The sequence below is a fragment of the Carcharhinus amblyrhynchos genome, chromosome 17, assembly GCF_965287045.1.
Source record: "Carcharhinus amblyrhynchos chromosome 17, sCarAmb.v2.hapA, whole genome shotgun sequence".
NCBI classification, from domain to species: Eukaryota; Metazoa; Chordata; class Chondrichthyes; order Carcharhiniformes; family Carcharhinidae; genus Carcharhinus; species Carcharhinus amblyrhynchos.
In genome coordinates, this window is record NC_137340.1 from 43,314,348 (window position 1) to 43,339,870 (window position 25,523).

At 42.7% G+C, this 25,523-nt stretch overlaps 1 protein-coding gene across 5 annotated transcripts in view; it reads right to left on the reverse strand.

Moving 5' to 3' along the window:
• The window catches only part of add3a (adducin 3 (gamma) a), a 236,184-nt gene extending 210,951 nt beyond the window's left edge, over window positions 1–25,233 (reverse strand). For 3 of the 5 annotated variants that reach the window (XM_080205872.1, XM_080205870.1, XM_080205868.1), the window contains exon 1: window positions 23,979–24,136. The gene's annotated coding sequence lies outside the window, so the exon portion shown is untranslated. Of the gene's footprint in view, window positions 1–23,978; window positions 24,138–25,153 lie in introns of those variants that run through there. The other 2 variants (XM_080205869.1, XM_080205873.1) reach the window with 2 other exon arrangements.
• Window positions 25,234–25,523: the final 290 nt, after the last annotated feature.

Here is a 25,523-nt window from a genome sequence, read left to right on the forward strand (position 1 = left end):
CTTTGGCTCCCGAGGCCAACTCGAACTGCTCACAGACTTGGAGGAGCCTGCAAACAGACGAGGGGTCCAAGCAGAAGACAGCCATGTTATCCATGTACAGGGAGGCTTTGATCTGTGTGCCTCTGCTGCCTGGGATTGGAACCCCTTTGATGCCTGGGTCACTTCTGGAGGGCCTCAGCAAACGGTTCAATGCAACACACAAATAGGACGGAGGAGAGAGGGCAGTCCTGTCTGACTCCAGACCTGATCTGAAAACTCCCTGATTCCCACACGTTGACTGAAACTGCGCTACTGATGTCTCTGTAGAGCAGTCGGATCCGATTGCGGATTCCCTCCCCAAAGCCCATTTTGGACAGCATATCCATCATGTAGCTGTGCGATATTCTGTCAAACGCCTTCTCCTGGTCTAGGCTGATGAGGCACGTCTCCACCTGCCTGTCCTGCATGTAGATGATCATATCCCCGAGTACACGAGGCTATCAGAGATCTTCCTGCTGGGTACAGCACAGGTTTGATCAGAATGAATCACTGACCCCAGAGCAGACTTGGCCAGGTTGGTGATGACCTTAGCCAGAATTTTATAAGTCCACATTCAATAGTGAAACGGGTTGCCAATTTCTAATTTCTCCCCTTTCTCCCTTCTGCTTGTAGATGAGGGTAATGATGCCTTTCCTCATGGATTCTGACATGCTGCCTTCCAGAAGCATACTCTCGCATACTTCCAGGAGATCTGGGTCCGTCAAGTCCCACAATGCCAAATAAAACTCAGCCGATAAGCCATCGCTTCCTGGAGTTTTACCCTTCTGAAAGGACTCAATGGCCTTTGTCAGCTGATCCAGAGATAGCACTCTGTCCAGGCTCTCCCGCTCGCCGTTGTCTAAGACCTACATGATAGACGACAGGAAAGACTGGGAGGCTATGCTGTCTGTTGGCTTCAGGTCATACAGTCTGGCATAGAGGGATGTGCAGATCCTCAATGTCAGACTGCAATGACCTTACAGAGCCATCTTCTTCCTTCAGGTCACAGAGGTTTCTCTATGCACCTTCTGGAAGAAGAAACACAAGCACTTTTTGCCCTGTTCCACGAACTGGACCCTGGACCAGAAGATGACCTTGGACGCCGAGGCAAAAAGCGAGGCTTGCTGGCTCTTCATCTCCCGGAGATCCTCCTTGACATCAACCCCCATTGACTGCAGTTGGTGTAGTTCCTGCACATTTTTCTGGAGCCGGGACATCGCCGTTTCCCCCCACCACCACCACCGTCTCTCCCTGGCCTTCTGAACCCCTTTGAGGATGAAGAACATTTTGATGTTGCCCTTGATGGTTTCCCACCAGAGCAATGGAGACTCAATGAAGGGTTTCACAGTCATCCAACCGTGGTAAATCCTTTTGAGTTCCTCGAGGTTCTCTGGGGTCAACAGTTCTACATTTAGCTTCCAGGACCCCCTGTCCACTTTCTGGTTTTCCTCCAGCTGACAGTCAGCCAGCAGGGGGCAGTGGTCAGAAAAGGACACTGGCTTGATGTCAGTGGACCTGACCGTGAGCGCACGGGATGTTCAGCAGTTCTACTTGGAAAAACACATGCAAGTTCAAGTGCTCAGAACACAATATCCAGCTCATAGAATAATAAATTATTTACTATGTTCTCCAAGTCAGACTTGCAACGTCCATAAACTTGAAATGCACCCAAAGGTCTGCTGCTCCTATTCTAACTTGCATTCAGACAAGTTCACCATTATCCTTTCACTCTCCAAATTAACATGACACTTGGTTCAGCAACACCACAATTTTTAAATTCTCATCATTATTTTCAAATCCTGGCATGGCTACAGATCCCCTCCCATGCGTGAGCCCCACAACCCATGACAGGGATATGGTGGGTGAAGGCGATATCCAGATATTGAATTTGACGATCAGCCATTACCAAATGAACGGTGGAGAAGGGCCAAATGGCATACTCCTGCTTCTATTTTATATGTTTCCATGATCTTTGCACTCCTCCAATTCTCGCTGCTTGCGCATTCCAAATTTTCACCACTGCATCATTGTCAATACTTGTCTTTACTGAAGGATCAAGCTCTTCAATTCTTTCCTTCAATATCTTCATCACTCAGCTACATTTGATTGCCTGTGTCAATAAATGTGGCTTGGTATCAAACTTTGCGGGATAATGCTCAGGTGCAATGTCTTCTTTACTATATTAAAAGATGTGATAAATGCAAACTGTTGTTGTCACAACTAGTTAACAGTACAGACTAATACTGACACAAAGGGTTGAGAATGGACTTAACCAAAGTCACCAACATTACTAACCTGAGAAACTGTTTGCAGTAAACTCAGATTTGTTACATCCGGACAACTGGCAGATTTACTGGCAGATGGAAAGTAACCAATAACTAATATTAAATTCAATGGTTACAGATCAGGGCTGAGGATAAGGTTCAAAGATGTGCAGGTTAGGTGGATTGGCCACAGTAAATGCACAAGATTTTGGGGATAGGGCGGGTGGGAAGCTTGGTAAGATATGCTTTCACAGAATCGATGCAGACTCAATGGGTTGAATGGCTCCTTCTGCATTACAGGAATTCTCTGGGAGACCCCAGAGAGAGGGAGGGAGATGAGTCAAACCTCCTCCAGTTGGACTAAACTCAACCTCATTATTGATTCTCCATTTCTCAGTTACTAGAATTCCACTGCAACACTGCTAAACTCAGCTCCATGCCAATGTTGTCAAACCCCATTCTGTATAACCAAAACTCAGAACTATCTCTGAGCATTGCCAAACCTTAGGACTCTCCAGTGGAGACTTAAACCATTCATCTTCCCCAATACTGCTAAATACCTAGGCTTAAAACTTCTCAGAAGTTCATGATTCAAAGTAAGAAGCTGCAAGGTGCTGGCTGTGCGTATAAACTGGAAGCAAAGATTAAGGCAATTATGTTCTGCAGCCAGAAGTGAGGCACAAGAAGTGTTTTTTTCAGTCCGTTTATTGAAACACGTGCAAAAGTTGCAAGGGTGATTTCAACTTGGTCTCTCAGGCAGGAATGCAAATATGGCAGCCCTAATTCAAATCTGCAGCACAATTCTGATTTGACCTCCAGTTTGTCCACAAAATGGAATCTACCATCAGCTCCATGTCAATTATGCTGGAAGTTAAGAATTTGTTCTACTATATCCAATTTAGGATACAAATTTAAAGATGATACCACTCCCATGATAGTGACTCTCTCGTTTATACAGAGCCGAGGACAAGGAAATTGTATTGAAGATGGCCTGACAATTTGTTGCTGTGTGTCCTATAGATATGGTACTGCAGCCAGTGCACCAATTGTGGACAGGACAAGAGTGACCAGTTACAGTAAGTGATCAAATGGTCTACTTTATACTGGGTGAATTAGATTAGCGCATGGGTGCAACCATAATAACTATGAATCCAGCTTGAGTTTTATAGATTGTAGACAATTTTTGAGGGGATAGAAAGTGAACAGATCAGAGTGCCATGCTTTACGTTAGCGTTGATGTGACTGGTCCAGGCAAGCTTTACATCAGAAGTGATCCATCCTCAAGTTAGGGGCCAGTGGACATGATGCCACAAAAAGTCAGAGTGAAGCAGTTATTGGAAATGACATTTGTGCAGCCCAAAATAAATATTTGTTGTCACTGTCAGCCCAAATCTGGATGTTATCCAGGGGCTGTAGCAACTGGTCTCCAACAATCACATTCACCTTTTGTGTGAAAGATGTTCCAGCCACTAAGATTTCTACATGCTGTTCAATCAACTCAGTTTTCCTAGAATTTCTCAGTGTCATACAAAAAAGCTGTGTCATCAAAAGGAAGTTACATTTTTAAAAAAAATTTTTAATGGGATGTGGGTATCACTGGCCAACATTTATTGCCAGTCCTCAGTTGCTGTTGAAGTAGCTTGCTGGGCCATTTCAGAGGGCATTTTAAGAGCAAACACATAGCATGTAAAGGATGGTCAGTCTTCTTCTCAAAAAAAAACACTGGTTGACTAATATCCTTTTAACTACAACCAATTATAGTCCCATGATCACCATTACTGAGACTAGCTTTTAATTCCAGATTTTATTAATTGAATTTAAATTCCACCAACTGCCATGTTGGATTTGATCTTATGAGCCCAGAGCATTAACCTGTGCTGCTGGATTACCAGTCCAGGTGACAGTACCATTATGCTATCATCTTCCTCCTTTTGTATGGGTGGCATGATGACAGTGGTTAGCACTGTTGCCTCACAGCATCAGGGACCTGGGTTCAATTCTGGCCTTGGATAACAGTGTGGAGTTTGCACATTCTCTGTGTTAAGAACATAAGAAATAGGAGCAGGAGTAGGCCATCTAGCCCTTCGAGCCTGCCCCGCCATTCAATAAGATCATGGCTGATCTGAAGTGGCTCAGTTCCACTTTCCTGCCTTCTCCCCATAACCCTTAATCCCCTTGCCTGTCAAAAACCTATCAACCCGCGTCTTAAATATATTTAGCGAGGCAGCCTCCACCACTTCAACGGGCAGAGAATTCCAGAGATTCGCCACCCTTTGAGTGAAGAAGTTCCTCCTCAACGCCGTTCTAAACTGCCCCCCCTTTATCTTGAGGCTGTGCCCTCTAGTCCTACTGTCCTTTCTAAGCGGGAAGAGCCTCTCCACCTCTATCCTATCCATCCCATTCATCATCTTGTACATCTCAATAAGATCTCCCCTCATCCTTCTAAACTCTGACAAGTACAAACCTAGTTTATTCAGCCTCTCCTCATAGTTCAACCCCCTCAACTCTGGTATCAGCCTAGTGAACCTCCTCTGCACTCCCTCCAAGGCCAAAATATCCTTGCGTAAGTGCGGCGACCAAAACTGCACACAGTACTCCAGCTGCGGCCTTACCAGTGCCCTGTACAGTTGCAGCAAGACCTCCCTACTTTTATATTCAATCCCCCTCACTATGAAGGCCAGCATCCCATTCGCCTTCCTGACCACCTGCTGCACGTGCAGGCTGGGTTTTTGCGACTCATGCACAAGGACCCCAAGGTCCCTCTGCACCGTAGCATGCTGCAGTTTTTTGCCATGTAAGTAGTAGTCCTTCCTACCATTATTCCTCCCAAAGTGGACGACTTCACACTTGCCAACATTAAATTCCATTTGCCAGTTCCTCGCCCATTCGCCCAGCCTATCTAGATCCCTCTGCAGACTTTCCACACCCTCCTCACAATTTGCCGTTCCACCATGTTTGCATAGGTTTCCTCCCACAATTCAATGATGCGCAGGTTAGGCTGATTAGCTATGGTAAATGTGTGCAGTTACAGGGATAGACCTGGGTAGGATGCTCTTTTGGACAGTCCATGCAGATTCAATGGGCCAAATGGCCTCTATGATTCCTTATCAATTTCAATGTGCAAGATGGCATTCACATCTGAAAACATACACCAACTCAGTAATACCAAAATGATTTGAGAGTGCCAATGCTAAAAATCCCCACGTTCACCATTAAATACATCTTTATGCAACCCCTTCTCCCAATAAACTGGGGTTGTGGTCACTTTCTAATAAGTCTAACATTTTCCTGGAACTACAATTACAAGGCTTTTTTGACAGAAATGTGGAGTCGAGGTTACAATCAGATCAGCCACAATCTTGTAGAGTGACGGAGGAGGATTGCTGATCCAAGTGGCCTACTCTTAATTTGTATGTTCACAGTGTAAAATAATTTAAAACATCTGGTAGATTTTATTTTTACTAGTCTTTCACTCTTGGATATGACAGCAGAAAAATGGCCTTTTCCCCAGCACCTCCCAACATGCGATCAGTACCACAAGTTCTCTGTTCCATCTCAAAGTGAGTTTAGTCATGCCTGTTGATTGGGATGACATCAACACTGTGAAAGAAAGGGCCTTTGAATAGAATTTATTTCCAGCCCTATCCAGATAGCATCCTTACTGACCTGCACTAAGAAAACCCAAATTAAGAAACACTGAGCATTTAAAAAAAAAATTAACTAGTGAACGTACAGAATAGTTCATGTTTAGATATTGTGCAGTTAGCACTGACCAATGGCATCAGACGAGTGATAAGGATCCTTCTGATCCTCTGGTGTAATGTTTCCCTTTGACAGCCTTGAAAGTTTGGAGAAACGTGCATTTTATGTCCTCAAGAGGTCTCAGTCTGGAGGTTTAAAAAAAGTCCCAAAGTACATGGCAACCAATGAATGCTATTGAAGTGTCGTCACCATTGTTCAGTAAACATTTAGACAAGGCTCACAAAGCTTTTGCCAAAAAACAGGCTTAGAACTAACAGACAAATATGCACTCCAGTTTAACATCTGGTTGAAAAGCCAGTGCCAACAATGCAACCTGCCTTCAGTATTGTATTGAAGTATCAACCTAGGTCCCAGCATGGGGCTTGAAGCCACAAACGCTTGCCTGAGTTAAATGAACCATCATTGCCTTAAGTTGATATTGAACCGGAGGTACTTCTGGAGGACATCTAGCTCTAGGATTGCAAGGTCAGTGGTCTTGTGTCTTAAAAGGCAGGTGACAGCCTGTTCTTCATTGACAGGGGACAAAAAGATCAATATGCTCCATTATAAGGGTGGCACAATGGCACAGTGTTTAGCACTGCTGCCTCACAGCACCAGGGAGCTGGGTTCAATTCCCAGTTTTGGTGACTGTGTGGAGTCTGCATGTTTTTCCTCTGAGTGCTACAGTCTGAAAGGCGTGCTGGTTAGGTGCACTTGCCATATTAAGTTCTCCCACTGTGTACCCGAACACAGTGTGGTAACTAGGGGTTTTCCAAGCAACTTCATTAGTGTTAATGTAAGCCTACTTATGACATTAATAAACTTTAAATAAAAACGAAAATTATAAATCTTCTGTGAATTGTCCAAATTCATCAAAACTGAATGTTACAATGAATTGCACTCATCGTTTCCTGTTTATGTATATTTGTTTGAAATAAATTAGACTAGATTGCAGGGTTGAATTAAAAGCAACAATTTGTGCAGCCTCTTTTAGAATTGTGAAATCCAGTCTGCATTTGGCTACCACGACATTCACATGGGAAATAAAATATATATTTTAAAATATAATACAGCAGTTTTGACCATGCTGTGGAAGCAAGCATAGTCAATTGTGGTTAGGAGGTTGGCCGGATGAAGTAAAAGAGATCCAATTTAAAAACAAGAGTAGAGTCATATTTACTTTCTCCTTTTGTGCTATTTTATTTATTTGGATTTGCAGGTTACGAGTAATTGCTTCAAACTGTAGCTCAGTTGGTAGCACTCAAACCTCTAGACAAAGTTGAGTTCACGTTCTGCTCCAGGACCCAAGTGATAAAAGGCTGATAGTTCAGTGCAGTACATAGGAGAGCTGTGTTCTTGGAGGTGCTGCCTTTCAGTTGAGACATTAAACAGAGATCCCATTTTCCCTCTCAGGTAGATCTAAAAGGTCCCATGGCACGATTTGAAAGAAGAGCAAGGGTGATGTCTTAATATACAAGCTAACGTTGATCCCCCAAATCAATGTTACAAAAAATATTAACTAGTATTAACACTTTGCTGTTTGGGGAGCTTGCTGTGCATATCCTACATTATAACAATGGCTACATTATAGAAGTATTTGTAAAGACTTTGGGACACTTTGTGGTTGTGGCTGTCTTTGTTAAAATTTAAAAGATGAAGAGTGCAGATGGCATTCATCATTTTAAAAATCCTGTTATTTTGCTTGATTAATATAATTCCAACCTTCTAACAATAACCTTACACGGGGAAGTAGAATTCTACGATCATCATGATCACAACCAAATAGCTCTTTTTCCATGAACAAATCCGGAAAGATCAACATTAGCAAGTTACCAACTATGGGAGAATTTGGAAAAAAAAGACACCTTCCAATTATGCTACATCCTTCAACTCATTTAAGCTCAGTCAAATTGCATGGAGGAATTGCGAACAATTATGTTCAGCCTGAGGCTAGAGGACCAACCACCCCATATTTTTAAATATTTGTCCTACGTCCTTAAGAAATCTTCCCAGGACACTATTTCTACAGTACTTACATCTGTGCCCTGGTCCTGAAGTCTAGCGCTGCTGACAGTTCTGGCAAGGAGTCACTTCTTGCTGTTGCTTCAGCTCTGTCACGAGGAGTGTGTGAGTATAAGTGTGAATATCAGTTAAAGCTAAGGGACTGAACTTTTTGTGACAACTAGGACTCTTTCAGCCAACTTATCTCAGCCTTCCAAGGGCCGTCCACCCCACCCAAAAAGACAGGGTACATTTGTGGAGGTATGACTTGACAGTGGCACTGCTAGTTGGAAATTGATATGAAGCATACTGTAATACCTGCTTGAAAAGTTTCTCAGTAGCTCATGACGGGTCAAGCAATATGAAATGGCACGCGACAGGACAAAAAACAAGGCATACCTCACAGACAACTGCTTGTCAAGAGCAAGGAATCGAAGCTTCCTTTCCTCCACAGGATCTTTTGGAAGCTCTTCAACAATATCATACAATTAAACGTGGCAATTCATTGCACAATGCACTGCTGCTTGAAACTCAGACCCTAGCTGTACTCCAATTCTACCCTTGCCAAAATTACGTCGACGGACAAAAGGAGAGCAAATCGTCACAAACTTTCTTCACAAGTTGAGTGCAACACATTTGGTATCTGAATGAAAAGATTCTTAGACTTACCATCACGCCCCTCTAATTTTCTGTTTACAACAAACATCTAACATAGAAAATGAGACGTATGCTATTTATGTATAGTACGATACAGCCAAAAAGATAGCGCCCAAACTGATAAACATTCTTGAATACTCTCCTCAACCTGCGTAAACTCTTGTGGATCAGGTTTGGATAGAATTGGACTTGCAACAAGCGTTTCAGGTGGTAATAAAATAACATTTTGAGATTCATCACTCCACATACAAAATACTATCTGGAACAAACCCCAGAGCTTTGCAAGGCTGGCTGCTTGGCTAATGCAGTGAAAAATGCATCAAAGCTGATCCATAAGAGTTAAATTTATTTATTTGTGTTGCTAGTAGGCCTGCATTAACACTGCAAAGTTGCTGTGAAAATCCCCTAGCAACCATATTCCAGTGCCTGTTCAAGTACACAGGGGAAGAATTTAGCGTGGTCGTCTTTCAAACAGTGATTTCAGGCCGACATGGGGAAAACGTGCAGGCTCCACACAGGCAGTCACCCAATCTGGGAATCGAACCTGGGTCTCTGGCACTGAGGGATAGCACTGCTAATCACTGTGCCACCCAATATTGATGTAGAGGCACTGTTGATAATATATGGTCACTTCTTTTCATCAGCAGTGCAATGTGAAAACCTCAGTCTGTGGCCTTTAATATGAAGTGGAGCTCTCATTAAGAAAAGCTATGGATTATATTTGAAAAAAAGTGGTCTGCTTTATTCTCATACTTTGACAGCATAGATCATTCTAAGCATTGCAAAAGTTCATGATAAATGAAGAATAGTATGTGCTAATGAATGTACCAACACAAATGTTGTCACCAATCTAATGTTCTATGCCAGTGTGTTTGAAAAAGCCAAAATTATAGCTACAGTCCATAGAAATACCTGCACCCGAGCTATATTAAGCTCTGCAAAAGATCAACAGATTGTTTATTTGGCTACCATAACTATGTGCACTGCTGAGCTTCTTGATCACCAAAGAGTAGAAATAACAACTTGTATCTAGGCAACATTTGAAAAAAATGGTTTGATGTGACAACCCACAATCTATTGTTTGCCCTGAGATGTCTGAACTTGACTAGTGAATGTCACGTTTGACTCTGTGGGCCTATATGATGAATATTTCATTTTACATTACTATTAAAGGATGATCAGGACAAAATCAGTTCCAGAGAAATGGAATCAGATACTTAAAACATGCAAGGATTTGAAAAACTTATACCCAGTAATGTCACTCACCTTAAACACACTCCCATCAAATGTACAAAATCTAGAGAACGTGCAGGTTGATGGGACAGGTGGGATGGTTGTAAGAATAGGTGTAACTTTTTTTAGTCATTCATGGAATGTGGGTGTCACTGGCTAGACCAGCATTTATTGCCCATCCATAACTGCCCCTAAGAATAAGGGAGGGTGGAGGGCTGTCTTATTAAACCACTAAAGTAACGTTGCATTGGCACACCCACAGTTCTGTTGGGGAGGAAGTTCCTGGATTTTGACCCAGTGACCATAAAGGAATGGTGGTGTATTTCCAAATCAGGGTGTTGACCGGCCTGGAGGAGGGATTGCTGCGGTGTCCCGAGTGAGTGAGAGCATACAAGAGTGGAGTCACGCTCACCCACAATATGAACAGGTGCGAGTGTTTTAGCGCATGGCAATGACGGTGAGTGTATAAGTACCCTGAAACTGATAGAGGTTTAAAAAAAAAGCAATTTGACCCTTTCATCTTTAATTCTCAATTTTAAATTATCAATTTATTGCTTTGATATTGCTTTATTTTTGCTCAGCTCAGCAACTTGCTTCTTTCCTTCGTACTTAAATTTTATTGAAATTCATGTTTAATGTTGCACCAAACCTTATCTTTTTGAAATTTGCTCATCTACCCCTGAAGTTAAAATGTTGTCTCTTGCGCGAAAAGGTTGGATGGCTCTATTCTAGTGGATAGCAACCATATTGCTACAGAGCCAGGCGAATTCTTGCAGTGCTTAATGTAGATGGCATACACAGTAGCAGCAGTGTAAGTGATAGAGGAAGTGAATGTTTATGGAGAGTGCCAATCAAACAGACTGCTTTGCTCTGGATTTTTTTCACATTCAAGATATACAGGAAGTACTAGCTGGGTTAGCATTAATTGCCCTCGAGAAGGTGGTGGTGAGTTGCCTTCTTTAACTCTGTGGTGTAGGGCACACCCACAAGACTGTTAGGGAGGGAGTTGCAGGATGGTGTTAAGCTTCAAGTAGCAAAGGGGGCATATTCGTGACTTGTGTCTTGTAGACGGCAGACAGGCTTTAGGGAATCAGGAGGTTATGTATAGTGTTCATCTCAAAAGGACGCAAGTAAAATGTATTTACCATATATCATGTCGTGAATTTATAGCCTTTGCACATCTAATCATGGTCTGCTGTAAAACATAGCAAAGTGTCTTAATTATTTCACAGAGCAGACATTTCCAAATGATTACAGTCATCAAATGTATAATTTAATTAAATCCAAAAGATCACAAATAATTTGTTGCAAGACGTCAGCAAGGTACCACTTCTTAATTTTCATTGAAATCAGTGAAGGCATGATTTGTATGGTTCATACAATACCAACACAAGTGTACATTAAAAAATTAACCAAATATGGTTTACAAAGAATAGTAGCTAGTAAGCAATGTTCAATTTCAATTCGTGTGTGAACATATGAATCCAGATTTTATAAATAAATTTGGTTACCTTGAACCAAGTAGACAAAAGGTAGTGTCCTTTATATTTAAGTCTTGACAAAATATCTATTTTCAATTAATAAAAATGCATCAGACAACATCATTTCAAGGTGAAAATGCAATAGCTTCTCCCTGTGGGAGGAGGGACATCTCTCTCTCTCTCACTCCACCCTGGTTGCTTCACTTCATTGGATCACGAGATGGAGTACAGAACCCAAGTATCCCTTATTCTTCACCCAGAGACAGCAGCTGGGGAGCAGGATGGAATCTGTGGCAAGGGTGTCTCATGCAGGAAAAAAATGTTTCTAAACGTTTACCTGAAAGAAATTTCATTTCAGGTGGATTTAACAAAATACCAACTCTTCTCAGATTTATGGCCATCAGCACAAGATAGGAAACAAGTTGTCTGTATTTACCAAATCCATCCCAACAAAATCTGCAAGAATTTGAGCCAAACTGAATTAAAGACCCATGAAAATCACCAGGTGTCTGTGGACCGAACAAAAACAAATCAAGGCTGCTCGTACAACGTAAACAACAAGTGTTTTAATTTATTTTAAATGGAAAGCCAAAATTTTAATAAGTGATACATTTGCAGGCCATTCTACTCGCAAATTACAGGGAGGCCCAAGTTGTGATCTTTTGGTTTTTGTTGAACTAAGGCACTCTTTACAGAAATACCTGTATCCAACAAAATTTAATGCAAATCCTTAAAATGCATCCAGCGTTAAAAACTGAGAAATGCCAAATATTGTCCCAAAACAAGTATTATTCAAAAATCTCAAACTTCGACAAAAATTTTGTTTTAATTGAGTAATTATTGCATCTCACCACTGTTGCATTTCCAAGTTCTGCGTTGTATGTTGGATTTTGTAATGAAATCCAAGTTGCCTAGTGCCTTAAGTTTTAACAGAAAATGGAGCAACTGCATTTGAGTGCAAAAAACACACTGCATTGTTTGGTTACGTTGGCTAATAGAGTGCATTTTAGTTAAAATTGCAAAAAACTATGTTTTGTTACCTGCTTAGAATAAAGTTTATGTAGCACGAAGGAAGCAATTTATCAATGTCAGTTTTACAGACTTCACTGGGACTCCACTATTGTCACAAGTCTGTAATTTAAAAGAGGTCTGTTCAAGAGAGCCAGCAGTAGCCATAAATCAAAAGACAATCAATTTGAGTAAATTTTATTGCTTCTATTGACAGATGCGAATGCCAATGTGCAATTGACCATTACTGAATAGAGGACTTCATATTGAGAAAGCACTAATTTTAAATCACTCCCAACCTCGGTTAGCGGCGGCACATTTGCAGAAGTTGATTTTTGGTTGGATTCAAAACAATGAGTGATTCTTCCAGATAGTGGATGAATTCAGTGGCTTGATCTTGACATCACTGTCATCACCACCTTCCTGGACATCTTAGGGTTTTTTTTATATGTTGGTCATACATCATGCTACAATATTCAACCGCTCATTAGACATAGCCAGCCAATTTGCGCAGCATTAACGTGCTAATCATTCAAAACCAGTTCCATTTACCAAGTTCCCAAAGCAGAACTTGGTAGTGGTAAGAGACTGTCAAGAGGAGAGTGGAAATTATTTAGAGATGGCACTCACTGATTCAGGGAGACCCTAGTTTGTGACTGACCAAAATAGAGAATGCTCTATCTGCATGGAAGACTTGGTTAGGAACATGGCACGAAGTAGAGATGTCAGAGGGAGCGCACGAATCTCCAAACAAATCCATCCAACATCTTGGGGAATTGTGATGGGGTTGATGTGATGTGGAGATAATATTTTCTCTTGTGGGAGAATCTAGAACCAGAGGTCAGGTGATTAAAAATCATGGGGCGGGGGGGTGTCACTAATTTAGGACAGAGATGAGTTTTTTTTTCCTGAGGGTGGACTGTCTTTGGAACTCTTCCACTTTTGAGGACGAGTATCTGTGAACATTTTTAAAGCAGAGGTAGATAGATTCTTGATAAGCAAGTGAAAAGTTACCTGGAGTAGGCAGTGAGGTTACAATCAGATCAATCGCGATCTCATTGAATGGCAGAGCAGCCCCAAAGTGCCTAGCACCCTGCTCCTGCTCCTATTTTTTTGGTCACAACCAACCTTTCCAGCATCACCCACTTAAGTCAGACTCTTATCAGCATTTCAGAACTGAACCAGAGTGGAAGCAAGTCATCCTCAATTCTGAGGGTCTGCCTAAGATATTCTCAGCATACAATTCAAGAGTGAATCACTCCTACAGTGAAGGCAGCCAATCAGCTCATCAAGTCTGCACCAACTCTCCTGTTCATTTTTGGATAAAGGGCATCGAATCCATCATAGCCTACAACTGTTCTGAAAGTGGGATGCATTGCCCTTTATCGGAGAAAGTATGTGACCCTTGGAGAATCTTAAGATTGCCCTGAGGCAGAGATTTGGAATGTGAAGCAAGCAAGACCTACAATTAAATACTTGCATTTTCCTGACATCTGGTTGTAGATTGAGTTATTTTGTACACAAAGGGAGCAAAATACATAATACTGGTAAAGATTATGGTAACCGGCAGCAATGGTGGCTGAGTCTTCAGACACCACCAGATATAAGTAGGCCGGGGAGATATCTATTTTGGTAACTGCCTGACCTCCAGCAAGGCCACCAAACAGGACCTTGGTAAAGGGGGCAACAGATACTAGTCCATTCACCGTGAGAATTTAAAATCCGCGCAAAGCCTCACTGAGTCAAATGGCCTTTATGATGGGAACAATGGGTTTGGCCCACTCACTTGTAGCCATGGGCTCCAATAACCCCAAAACTACTAATCTTGAGATCTGCCTCCATTTTGCATCAGATTGCATTTGGTACCGGACATGCCTTGGTACCTTTTATACGTGTACCCAGCTTTCAGCTGCAGATTCACTTTCACTCCCTTCAAGTCACCAAGGGTTCCACTGAACACACTAGTATTTCTCCAAAATATCATTCAGGTTCAAATGAAGTGTCCTTAATCCGTTGATTACCTTGGAGTTCAATTTCAATAGTTTCAGCCAGGATCGTCCGAACATAGCAGGGTAATCACCTTTTACAAGACAAAAGGTAATTCCAACACACTAGTCCCTCAACTGTACCTTGGCTGAGGCATGGCCGTCAAAAAGGAACCAATTATTCAGTGTAAGCCCTCAGCGATGTTTGTGGGCTTCAGGGGTAGGTGACTCAACTTTTCCCTACATATTGATTCTAGGATCAGTAACACTGCCACTGCCACCGCCACATCTACCTCCATCTTCACCAGTTTCCTCTCCACTTTGAGCATCATGCAGAAACAGTCTGCCTCACCCTGCACAGACAAAATGTTAAGTTTAAACTGCATCTTCTCAGTTTGATTTGTTTCATCCACAGATCCCAGAGGCTTATCCTCATCTACACTGGCCCACTTTTGACAGTCCCCCCCTTGTCCAGTAGCCGGACACCTTAATACCTACCGAGCCATAATGGTGGTGTGCCTTAAGAAACAGGACCAGGAGTAGGCCATCTAGCCCTTCGAGCCTGCCCCGCCATTCAACAAGATCATGGCTGATCTGAAGTGGCTCAGTTCCATTTTTCCGCTTTCTCCCCATAACCCTTAATCCCCTTGCCTACCAAAAACCTATCTACCCACGTCTTAAATATATTTAGCAAGGAAGCCTCAACCACTTCAACAGGCAGAGAATTATAGAGATTCACCACCCTTTGAGTGAAGAAGTTCCTCCTCAACTCTGTTCTAAACTGCCCCCCCCCCCCTTATCTTGAGGCTGCGCCCTCTAGTCCTGCTGTCCTTTGAGCGGGAAGAGCCTCTCCACCTCTATCCTATCCATCTCTTTCATCATCTTATATGTCTCAATGAGATCTTCCCTCATCCTTCTAAACTCTAACAAGTACAAGCCCAGTCTATTCAGCCTCTCCTCATAGCTCAACCCCCTCAACTCCGGTATCAGCCTAGTGAACCTCCTCTGCACTCCCTCCAAGGCCAAAATATCCTTGCGCAGGTGCAGCGACCAAAATTGCACACAGTACACCAGCTGTGGCCTCACCAGTGCCCTGTACAGTTGCAGCAAGACCTCCCTACTTTTATATTCAATCCCCCTCGCTATGAAGGCTAGCATCCCATTTGCCCTCCTGACCACCTACTGCACCTGTAGACTGGGTTTTTGCGACTCATGCACAAGGACCCCGAGGTCCCTCGGCACCATAGCATACTGCAGCTTTTCGCTCTGTAAGTAGTAGTCCTTTCTACTATTATTCCTACCAAAGTGGATAACCTCACACTTGCCAACACTGTATTCCATCTGCCAGGTCCTTGCCCACTCGCTCAGCCTATCTAGATCCCTCTGCAGACTTTCCACACCCTCCACACAATTTGCCATTCCACCTACCTTTGTGTCATCAGCAAATTTCGACACCTTACACTCGGTTCCCTCCTCCAGATCATCTATATAAAATGGTAAATAGCTGAGGCCCCAGCACCGATCCCTGGGGCACTCCACTAGTCACCAACCGCCAATCCAAATAGCACCCACTGACACCCACGCTCTGCCTCCTATTTGACAGCCAATCCCCTATCCACGCTAACACCCTACCCCCAACTCCACGCCCCCTAACCTTCTGTAACAACCTTTTGTGCGGCACCTTATCAAATGCCTTCTGAAAAATCGAGAAACATCACATCCACCGGTTCCCCTCTATCCACCGCACTGGACACATCCTCATAGAATTCCAATAAATTCGTCAGACACGACTTCCCCTTAACGAAACCGTGCTGCGTCTGCTCTATCAAACAATTCTTCTCAAGATGCCTCGCTATTTTCTCCTTGATTACGGATTCAAGCATTTTTCCTACAACAGACGTTAAACTAACCGGCCTATAATTCCCTGCCTTTTGCCTGCTACCCTTTTTAAACAGCAGCGTAACATTAGCCGTTTTCCAATCTTCCGGCACTTCCCTGGAATCCAGCGAGGTTTGGAAAATAATCACCAAGGCATCCACTATCACCTCTGCCATTTCCTTCAGAACCCTTGGATGCATTCCATCCGGTCCTGGGGACTTGTCCGCCATTGGGTCTGCCTTGGGTCGCAACTGCCTCTCAGCCTCTGCCAATTTGTGCACCCTCATGCTAGCTCCCAACTGTGCTTCCTTGTTGGATGGCACATTTCATTGAGATCGCAATTCCCAGGGCTTTCTTGAAATCCAGTTCTGGCTCTGCCAACAACCTTCATTGAATTGCTTCCTGTTGGAGGTCACATACAAGTCCATCCCATGGAGTGTCCTAAAGAAGGCCTCAAGTTTACAGTGTTCCACTAATCTTAATTGGGCGGTCTCATTGTCCAACTGTCCTACTTGTAAAAAAAACACAAACACTGTGATCTTAAGTGGTTTGGGTGCAAAATGCCCCTCTAGTACATCACACTGCTTTAGAAAAGATTCCTTAGCTAGCTTCTGAGGATGCATCAAACACTTCAGAAGGCCAAATGTCTAGCTTCCAAACCATTCTCAGAAACCAGGCACAATGTGGTCTGTCTGCCACCCAATTTGCTTTCAAAAAGATACCGAATTGTTCACTGTAGGCTGTCCACAATTCCGGACACATTCTCATTTTTTTTTAAACCGCCAGCAGGGTTTCTCCCCCCTCTGAAAACTTAACCCTGCCTGCACCAACTGGAGACAAGATTTGTAAATATTGACAATCCCCAGTCACTTTAACAACTCTGAGTTAAGCATTTTTTCTTCAGGTGAGACCTTAGAAACCTGCCAAAATCATTGTTGGCTTCTAGCTCGAGTGCAGCAAGCTACGGTGCATCTTGTTTTTTGATATAGTCACTTTTTACCAGGCACAGCGAAAAACGTTGATTCCCTCTTCCATGCATGTTATCATTTCATTCTTATTGTTCAATATTGCTGACCAATTATCTTCTGAAGTTATGCCTGAAGGTCAACATTATGTCTTGATCAAAATGGTTGAATTTTTGATGCACGTTTTTCAGCAGATACACATATGCTCCCATCATATTACCAGGTTCTCTAGGGTGGGTGTGCAGAGTTTATCAGATATATTGGGACACACAGTGAAAAGTATTGTTTCTTGTGTGCTATACAGACAAAGCACACTATTCACAGAGAAAGAAAGGAGTGTGCAGAATGTGGTGTTACAGTCATAGCTCGGGTGCAGAAAAATGTCAACTTAATGCAAGGTAGGTGCATTCAAAAGTCTGGTGGCAGCAGGGAAGAAGCTGTTCTTGAGTCAGTTGATAGAAAAGTCTGAGGGCACTATCTTTTTCCCCAGTGGAAGGTGGTGGACGACAGAATGTCCAGGGTGCATGGTGTCCTTAATTATGCTGGCTGCTTTTTCAGGGCAGTGGAAAGCGAAGGCAGAGTCAATGGATGGGAGGCTGGTTTGAGTGACGGACTAGACTTTGTTCACAACCCTTTGTAGTTTGAGCCATCGGGCAGAGCCAGAGTCATACCAAGCTGTGATACAAGCAGAAAGAGTGCTTTCTATCTGCAGAAGTTGGAGTCATAGTGGACATACCAAGTTTCCTTAGTCTAAGTAGAGGTATTGGTGGGCTTAACTATAGCATTGGCACGGGGTGGAACCAGGACAGGTTGTTGGTGAAACTTGAAGCTCTTGACCCTTTTGGGTGTGGACAGGGGCATGTTCACCTTTATGCTTCATGAAGTCGATGACAATCTCCTTCGTTTTGTTGACATTGAGGAAGAGATAGTCATCACACCAGTTCACCAGATTCTCTTTCCTGTACTCTGTCTTGTCATTGAGATCCAAACCTTGGATTAAAAAGGTCATCCAGATTTAAAATGTGAGCTCTTTTCTCACCTTATAGATGTTGTCAGGTCAGCTGAGATTTTCCAGCATTTTCTGAGTCTGACTTAGGTGTCTTTGTTATCTAGGTGCTCCATAGTTGAGTGCAGGGCCAGGGAGTTGGCATCTGTTGTGGACCTATTGCGGCGACATGCGAACACGGGTGAATCCAGGCAAACTGGGAGGCCAGAATTCATTCATGCCATGACTAATCTTTCAAAGCACTTCATAATGATGGATATCAGAGTCATTGGGCATTAGTTATTAAGGCACGCTGCTTGGCTTTTCTTACGTACCGGGATGATGGTCGTCTTCTTGAGCAGATAGGGACCTCAGACTGTCGTAAAGAGGTTGAAGATGTCTGTGTATACCCCTGCGAGCTGATCCATGCAAGATAGCCAGTTTGCTGCTTGGCAACTGCCTTTCTTTGGAAGTTTGTTCTCTGTGGAGATGTTTTGTACAAGTTCATGGTGGAACCAGTCTTGACAAATTGAAGTGATCTAAGCTTTAGTATTGAAAATGGTGGCGATTTTAGGTTTAGATTACAAAAAGTAGCATAGTTTGACAATATTCTGCTGATGTTGAACAGAATCAGCTTGTAGACCGGTTCTGATGCAGCAAAGGAAGACTGTAAGCCTTGTCTTTGTTGTTTCTTGTCACTATTTCCTTTGGTAGCACTGTATAGATCCATCTCATTGCAATTAAAAATGCTTTCTTCAGTGCAATCTCTTTTTATGAAAACTTTAATTCAGCTGGAAATGATCGAGCAGCTAGCTTGTCTACAGACCGTTATTCTCTAAGTAACTTTAGAAATGCCATGCATGTTCAGTCTGCAAGCATTACCCTGAGCTTCCAGTTATCTGTTATTTTAACTCTGTCCCCAGCTTCCTTCCCACATTGTTCTAATAAAGCAGACGTCACTCCATCTTTTGATTAGGTACTTCAGTCTTCCAGACTCAATTTCAGAACATCACCACTTTCCCCTTTTTTTTTGCACATCAGTTCCTGGTGATTGTCATCCCACTTACACCATATTTTACTGTGTTAGATGTCTTGAGGTTAATTGATTTACAACAAATTATAAATGAACTGTAATAGTAGTAAGATGCAATAAAATTATTTTCTTTTTGCTTCAATGGATAGAAAAATTTGGCATTTTAAAATATAGTTTCACCTATTTTATGCTGAAGGTAACTTGGACAATTTAACTCTTGCAGCATCATCCACTCCTTTTGTAGGTGCAACAGCCAGGTTGGATACATTCTCCTCTGTTCTAACACCTCAATTTTAGGTTAGGACCCACCATTAAATCCATTTCAGTTTTTCCATGTCAGCTATTCTTAGGTTAAAGTGCTAAATTAAAGCAATTTATCATGTATGTCAAAACACAAGAACTAGATTAATGTATTACAGCAAGAAAGAGAAATCAAAGAACTTGAATTTATATAGCACTTCGGTGTGCAATCCCATCAACCTAGGATCAGTTGAAAACTGTGCTGGGGATAAAAGGATTGCATATCATTTCCATGGACCATCAAAATGCACCCCATTTGGAGGAAGAGTGAAGCACCACATACAATGGAAGACTTCCACAAAACTCAACATCTTGCATTAGAGGTAGGTCAAATGCAGCAGCAAGTTACAATATTGTACTTCAAATTGATTGACATAAAAAAATGACATCTAAAATGAGCAACTCAATTATTTGGTTAGCACTCAGGAGGCAGTTTTTTTTTGTATGCAACTTATTAAAAATACATCCACAGCTTTCAGAATTTTTACTCTTCCTAAAAGCAGAACTGAATTCCCAGGGATATGATGACCCAAGTAGCATATCAGCAGTCACCTTTTCAAGAGAGAATCCTTGAAGTGTGATCCTGAACAGTGGTAGTAGACTGCATCTTGGAAAGGGCACTTCAGGCCATGTAGGTGGTTTCCTCGTTGAACATTCAAATCAAGAGGAAGAGGCCATTTGGCCCCTTGTACTTACTTCACTATTCAATGTGACGGCTGTAACCAAGTTCTAGATTCTTCCACAAGAGGAAACATCCTTTCCACAAGTCCCGTGTCAGACCAATCCAATCACAGGAATGGAATTTGATGAATTTAAATCTGACTCCTTGAATATGGAAACTAATTTAGTACCCCTCTGCTGCACTGGCCAAGATAAGGATCAGTTCATACTTCTCTAATTGCCTTCCTTAATACCAAAGGAGGCAATGTATTCGCCCAAGCCACCAGGAGCTTTTACTTTGTTCAGGAATACCCTAAATTTCTATGAGTTCTAAAAATTTCTAAATTTTCAGTATCTTTAGGGTCTTGTACTACCACATTGGACTTAGTTTTCTAAGAATGTGGAAGCAATATGCAACTACAGTGTCTGAAAAACAGATGGGTGAGGTACCTGGGTTGCCACGTTTTTTTTGCTGTCAAGACTTGGCTTCAGCTTACTCTCAGCACTGTCAATTCAAGATCAGCTCCTTCCTATATGCTTTTTCTCCACTGTGTGGCCTTTGGCAGGGGTTCCCAGGTGTCAGCAGGGATGTTGCACTCAAGTGTGTCTTTGAAACATTTCCTTTGCCCTCCTAGGAACTCACTTACCATACTAAGCACTAGTTTTGGGGGTCTCATATCAGGCATGCAGATGATGCGACTCACCCAGCAGAGCTAATAGACTGTGATCAATGCTAGGGATATGGGGCTGAGCACTGGTAAACCTATCCTGCCAACCAACTGGTAGAATCTTGCAGAGGCAGCGCTGGGCATACTTCTCCAGGACTAATGAGCTTGTTGTTCATAGTCCATGTCTGAGCCATACAGGAGAATAGGTATAGAAACATAGAAGATAGGAGCAGGAGGAGGCCACGTTGCCTTTCGAGCCTACTCCGCCATTCATTATGATCATGGCTGATCATCCAACTCAATAGCCTAAGCCTGCTTTTTCTCCATAACCTTTGATCCCACTCATCCTAAGTGCTATGTCCAGCCACCTCTTGAATACATTCATTTTTTGGCATCTACTACTTCCTGTGATAATGAATTCCACAGGCTCACCATTCTTTGGGTGAAAAAAATGTCTCCTCATCTCTGTCCTAAATGGTCTAACCTGAATCCCCAGATTGTATCACAACTGCTCTGCAGATCATGAGCTTGTGGCTGGGTCTTCAAATACTCAGTAAGACATCAGAAGACTGCACTGGCAAGGTAGTGTTGAATCTTGGAATGAAGTTGAGTCAGGCCTGCTGGTGGCGAAGGTTGAACAAATTCTTGTTTGCTCAACTGCAGTGAGGAATTTACTGACTGAAGTGGCAGCAACGAAGATCGAGAAGAACACTGATTCAATGACACAGTCTTACACAGTCAGACTGTGAATTCAAGGTCAAAGCTTTGTATATCAGTGTGGAGCAGTTGGGGGTATGTTTCAGGGCAGCCAAAATTGAGTATGTGCCATAATCCCTCATGGCCTTTGTGAGGTTAAAGAAAGCCATGTACAAGGGTTGTACATACGGCTGACGGATCATAGGAGGCTGTAACAAATGCTTCTCCTCATCCTCAACTGTTGGAAGTAACAGTTAAACCAGTGGAAATACAAATATCCCAGACTCAAAGATCAGAAAAGCACTAGTTATGTGCTTCCCAGGGGACAGTTAGATCACCATGAAACATAACTTCTTCCAAAAACATCACAAGTAGTAGCTGAATTGTCACATGCCAAAAGAGTCAATTTTGTTTCATCACATGATATGCACAGAACATACCACCAGATAACAGCTTCAGAAATTCAACACTTTTTCTGCACAAGGCACATAAGCATAAACAAGGCAATCAGCCTGGTCACAAAGCCGGATGTTCAATGTCAAAGTACATCACATTATATAATACGGGCACCATTCTCTCGACAGGTGTGCTGGTTCAATCCTAGTTCACTTTATAAACGACAAGAGAAGCTCAAACAGGTTACAAACAACAACATCGAGTTGTGTTGTAATTAATTGCAATCAATAACAAATGCATTTCTCCTATATAATGCTGTAGAGAGCCAAAGGGTGAAATAAAGGGTGAAATACATACATGTAAGTAAACTACAGGTCTACATAAAATGTGTAGTTACACAGACTCGATGGACAAGAGCTGATGCAAAGAGGGATAGCAGAAAGCACACTGATCTCGGAAATATCTTTGCTTGAAAGCCTTTTCCAAACACCACACTAAGTTGTTAGCGAAAAGACAGAGGACGGACCCCAAAAACTAACCCATTTTTAAGTTTGAAAAGCAAATGCCCCCATGTGCCTGGTTATTATATCTAACTTACAGGCACATTTGAACATACTGCAAATTGAACTTCAGTACACTGTTGATGAGAAAATAATACATAAAACTCAATAGCAGCATTTTATTAGGAGATGGAAATTCAGTACTCAAGTTTAGGGATATATGTGATGAAAATTGCATAGAAAGATGTGCGGGCTAGGCTGATTGACCTTTCTAAATTGCCCCTTATTGTCCCAGGATGCAAAGGTTAGAGGGATCTGTGAGTAAATATGTAGGGATATGGGGATAAGGCTGAGTGGGATTGGGGATGATGCAGGTTTGATGGGCCGAATGGCCTCTTTCTGCACTATAGGATTCTATGAAAACGCGTGGGTGAATAGTTTCTCTTATTTCAACAATTGTTAATAAGACAAGGCCTTTCCAATCCTGTCTATAAAGAGAAAGGCGCTGTTTCAATAAAAAACTGGCAACTGAAGCAATGGACTTTGATAATTAAAACAAGCCTGGAGGGTACTGGGAGATCTCTCCCAGTAAAAAGTCTGACAACACCAGGTTTTAGGTTGGACTAAAACCTGGTGTTGTCAGACTTTTTACTGTGTTTACGCCAGTCCAACGCCGGCATACCCACATCAAGATCTCTCCCAAACAGGGATGATCATACGTACCTCAACAAATCCCACAAAAATATATTTTCCACTTTAGTGAAATGTATGAAACAATCTAGGCTAGCTCTACTGCTTATAGACTTGACGTTGTTGCCTTGAAGTTTTCCCAACAGCACCATCTAACCCACCATAAGTTGGAGAACCAAATGTGTTACTGTTTACCAGAGCGCATTGATTCCTCTAGGAAAGCCCATTTACAGAGCAGATTGTAATCAAAGATCCTCTGCAATTATTAATTAAGGCTGTGTGTCTTTTTTTAAAAAGCACGTGAATCTCAGTGAACACATTTGGTATTTAAATGTGTCCACCTGAAATCGCAAAGAAAGCTGAACAGCCACAATCCACGCAGATACTCCATGAAATCCTCTCCTCTGAACTCGGGGCACACCAAAGCTGCGACAGATATCAGAACCCACTTATTTTAAAAAAAACACTGGTTCAAACTCATTGCTGCATCAAAACTGTTGGGAGAATAAGAGGACGACCAAAGCAGTCACCACGCCGGAGGGAAAAAAATCAAGTAGCCGCGCCACAAGAGTTGCACGACCGAGAGACTATTTGCACAACCACCTTTTCTTTTTACACATTTAATCGTCGGGGTGGGAGGAGGAAAGATAAAAACATTTGATTCCTCCGGAAACAAAACTCTTTCCAACACCACTTAGTCCGTTTCTATGTTCTAGACTGTAAAATAGGGACAAGGGGGCTGACTTTGTCCTCCCACCTTGTATTCAAAATGAAGCTTTACATAATGGGGAGGGGAGAGAGAGATGGAAAGATCTGTACCTCTTGGTAAGTCCTTGTTCGCCCCGCAACAAGTCCTAAGAAGCATTGGGTTGGCTTTAAAAAAGCACCTCCGGCACACAGACAGATACCCAGCCCAGCCCACCCTATCCTGCTGGAGGATGGGCTCCGACTGGGCAGGAAGGAAGGACAGCACCGACACAACGCCCGGCGCAGGCCAAGCCTCTGCGCCTGCGCACTACCCTCGCGCCCGGGGAGCCGGGGCTCGGTCGCGCGAGATGGAACGCTCGGGGTCCATTTTAAAAAAAGAACCGTTAACGGCTCTTCCTCCTTCCCCCCGCTTCCGTTCCGTGTATGTCCAAAAACAAACCCTAGCTGCATGGTGAGCCCAGCTCCCCACTGCATTCGGCCATCCCGCTGTAATTCGGAACTTACTGCTTTAGTGCAATTCTCTTTATTTTGTTGCAGAAAAGGAGCGGCTCCTGGGGCGCAATATATCATAGAAACTAGAAGCAGGAGTAAGTCATTCGGCCTTTCTAGTTTGCCCTGCCATTCATTTTGATCATCCAGTTCAACATCCTGATTTCCCCCTTATTCCTCCATCCCTTTAAGAACTAAACCTAATTATTGAAATCACACAACGTTTTGGCCTCATCTACTTTGTGCCGGCTAATTCCACTCAGTCACCACCCTCTGGGTGAAAAAATTGCTCCTCAAATCAGTCCTTAAAAAAAAGCGTGTTCATTTTTGTTTAAATGCACATTTCCCCTAAGTGCTTTTCTTCCCTCCCTCTCCCCCCCAAAAAAAATTAACTCGCAAAAGAAAGATATGCCAAGCGAGCACTCATTACATGAAACTGGCTCACAGCCTTTTAAAAAATCAGCCACTGAAGCATGGTTCATTCAAAAAGCCCCTTGCGGCGAAAAGGGGCGGAGGTGAATCCAACTTAAATATATTTTTTTAATAAGTCTTTATCTGTCCCGGTTCTTAATTACACCGCCAGAATTTCAAATGTCTCAGGTCTTGGTCGAGTAACTATTACTTGAAGAGCAGAGAGCTGACACCACAGCTGTGGTTAACAGTAAACCCATTTCCCACTCTCATAAATCTCCACACGTTTCAGTATTAACCAGAATTAAGTACATGTCTGCGAGAAAACGAAATTAGTGCTCACCGGAGTTTAATCCCCCCTCCCACACATCCCCATTATCCCTTACCTTTATCCTCCTGAGAAGCTGCAACAGAAAGAAGTAGGCGTGGATCCGCCTGTGTGTGTGTGTGTGGAGGGAGATTTTTTTGGGTATGGTGTGATCTGTTTTCCTTAACTGTACGTGCTATAGCTGATAAAACCTCCCAGCACTGACCAGCTTCAATTGGTGCAGAGATTTTACTACTCTGTTAACAGCAGTCATCATGTGGTCAACAGCTGGAAGACTGCAGTATTACAAGACGTGAAATGCAATGAGAAATGTATACTTCAGTGTGGGGATCGGCAAAAAAAATCTATTTTGCATTTGTTTTAAAGTTTGCGCAGCGATATGGGGGTGTGTGAGGGAAGTGAGGAGATTAAATGCATGGTAGAGTATG